This window comes from Etheostoma spectabile, chromosome 6, assembly GCF_008692095.1.
Source record: "Etheostoma spectabile isolate EspeVRDwgs_2016 chromosome 6, UIUC_Espe_1.0, whole genome shotgun sequence".
Lineage (NCBI taxonomy): Eukaryota > Metazoa > Chordata > Actinopteri > Perciformes > Percidae > Etheostoma > Etheostoma spectabile.
The window spans coordinates 7,263,781-7,266,776 of NC_045738.1; the positions used below are offsets into that span (position 1 = coordinate 7,263,781).

Sequence of the window (2,996 nt, forward strand, 5' to 3'; positions counted from 1 at the left end):
GATTTTCCACAAATGTGCCAATAATGTATTAATATTATTATTTTTGTTTTTTTAAACTTGAGACTACCTTCACACTAATTAGTCAATTTTAGTGCTACCTTTCAGGATCGCCCTCAGTGTTACTACCCTTCACGACTTTATTTTTAGAGACGTTACCTTTCGTCTCCTTGGACTCTTCTTCACACGATTTAAGCCAATCTAGCGTTGCCTTTCGACACTACACAATCACACTTTTTCTTTAAAGTGTTACCTAATATTAATGTTAGGGAATAACTACTGTTAGGGAAATCTGTTCATATTTTGTAACGCAGTTCTGGATGTTTTATTTTTGTTATACATCAGATCAGCATATCGGTTTTTTAAATAACCAAATATTCGTTATTGGTACCAGCCTTAAAAATCCATTATCGGTCGGGCTCTACTGCAATGTACTTTTATTTTCGGATTTTATGTTGACTGTTTTTTTACTGCTCTTTAATGTTTAATTTCTTTTACTGCACTGTAACTTTTATTATATTAATCTTTTTATGTAAAGCACTTTGAATTGCCCTGCTGAAATGTGCTATACAAATAAAGCTGCCCTGCCTGATATGCCTTCAGTGTCGCTTTAGCAAACCAAACACATTGTGTTAAGTGTGTTTCAGTGGTTATTAAATGGACCCTGTTGAGTTTTAACAAAAGTAACAAAGTGTTTACATTCAAAAATATGTATTAGGTGTTTTTGGTTAATACCAATGAACATGTTGTATACGCACTGTGAAATCTGAAATATTGTATTGATGCTAACACTGTTGTTATAGTTTTGCAATAGTTACATTTGCAAGAAGTTGAAAAAACATTTGAATCATAAATGTTAAGAATCATATTCCTATGAGCAGATTTACCTTATTAGTCTCAGTCTCAAATCTTTTGCAGCAAATAAAACAAAAATAATAATTGCATAAATACAACTGTAACCCCAAAACATCGCCTCAATCTAAAGTGGAGTTTACCATTTGTACTGAAGGACCTGTTGCTTAATTTGTTTTCCAGTGGAAGCATCTTAGAGCATCTTTACCCGATGTGACCATGGACCAGCATCTTTGTATAGTATCATTGAAATACAAAAATGGCAATAAACGTAATGGCCCACTTCGTGTTTACACTTTGAACATGTTGTATGCATGCATTCAGTGAACTTGAGATGGTTGCTGATCTAAATTCCCTGTCTGGCAGTATAAATAGAACCAGAGATACAGAAGATGTTGGAGGACAAAAATAAGCTGATGCTGGGGACTGCAATGTGGCGCTAGATCTCTCATTAAGTGCCTTGTTATTTTGAGCAGCTGGCATGTCTAAGCAAGAAACAGGTCTTTATTTTTAAGACTCAGGCTCGTCCTTGCAGCTGAGTTGGAGCTGTGGCTTGCAGGCTATCTGCTAACAAACAGGGCTGAGCTGTACCACCACGGGCTCTTCGCAAAGGGGAGCCAGGAGTCCAGTCGTCTATTGTTCTGCCCTCATTCATAACCATCTCACAAAACAACAACATATACTAAATCTATCTGAGCAAAAGGGGGGGGGGCAGGAAACAGTGTGTGATCATTAGCAAATTCCTCTGTCAAGACTTTTGTAACATTGTCCTCTGCAGAAACATTGGCACCATATCCTAGAGTCAATAAAATTCCTAATCATTCAAAAAGAGTCAATTTCCTTAATGCTTTGAGCTACAGCAAACACACCAACCAGAGGAAAGCATCTTTTAGCATCACTGATAAAACACAAGCAATTAAATGTGCTTTTCTACAACATGTATATTAGGAAAAACAGAAAATATGCAAAAAGCTAATGTATTTTTATTGGGCTTTCTGTTAAACACACTCTTCCCAAGTCTATTACCAAAGTAATAAGTTGCTCCATTTTTATAACGGGAATTTGTTAAGCAATACTGAAACAAAACCACACATTCATTTGTGTTATTTTGCACAGCCTTTTTAGCGGTGAGCACTTCCAAAACGAATGGCCAGGCAACCTGAATGGATACAGGATACAGACAAGAGGACTTGAAAGGTACACCATTGTTACTGTCTGAAAGATCCCTATTCAAGAGAGCTTGCATATTTATTTTACATAATATTTTGCACTCAGTGGAAACTAATTAGTTTTCCTTGTTGGAGAGCCCATCTAAGGACCGTTGTTGTCATAACATTGATGTTTCTTACACAAATCAAAATAAAAATGGGATTATGCCCTTTATTTTTTAGAGAAGTAGAGTATCATATATAATGTCAAGATGTTTGCTTTAGAAAACAATTTACAAATAAACTATTTAGCAGAGGATTACTTCTCCAACAATATTCGTGACAACGGGACAAAATAAACCCACCCCCAGGTCTGTTTTAAAAGGAATGTGTCTGCCTAACCAACAACATTCACATGACATCCAGTATACTTATACAACGGCATCCTGGAGTAGAATTTTTAGACAGATAATATTAGTCACTGTCAAATGATTTACTATAAAATGGAAAGAACAAATTAAACCGGCAAATGACAGAATTCTCTATAAATATCTGTTCCAAACCAGTTATATCAGGAGCATGCCGAGATGAAATGATAACGCACAGACGCCTAATCTTAGCAAGCTAATGCCATAAGCTGAAAATAACTCACCTAAGAATAGCTGACCCACAGAATAAGCAAGGGGCCTGAATTGAGGTGCTCAGTATATCTGTTGTTTGGCTCACAGGCCGCTAAAGGAGAAGAAGAAAGCCCTGCTCCTGTAGCCTGATAGTGAAATAACCCGCTCTATTGACAGAGATGGAATGTGTCATCTCCCTGTCATCCCCGTCTTCTTTTTAAATCTCCTCACGTTTAGCCCACTGCCTCTGGATGTTTTTCAGTCACCCATTTTGCTTGTCTGAAGTCAGAGTTGGGTATTTTTTATGTTTGACTTTTTGATTTTTACAACAAATATAGTGAGTGAGAATATAGATAGATAGATAGATAGATAGATAGAT

The 2,996-nt window shown here is 36.4% G+C and overlaps 1 protein-coding gene across 6 annotated transcripts in view; it reads right to left on the reverse strand.

The window, feature by feature from the left end:
- hdac9b (histone deacetylase 9b) overlaps nt 1-2,996 on the reverse strand; it is a 36,539-nt gene that overhangs the window by 17,743 nt on the left and 15,800 nt on the right. The window lies entirely within an intron of this gene.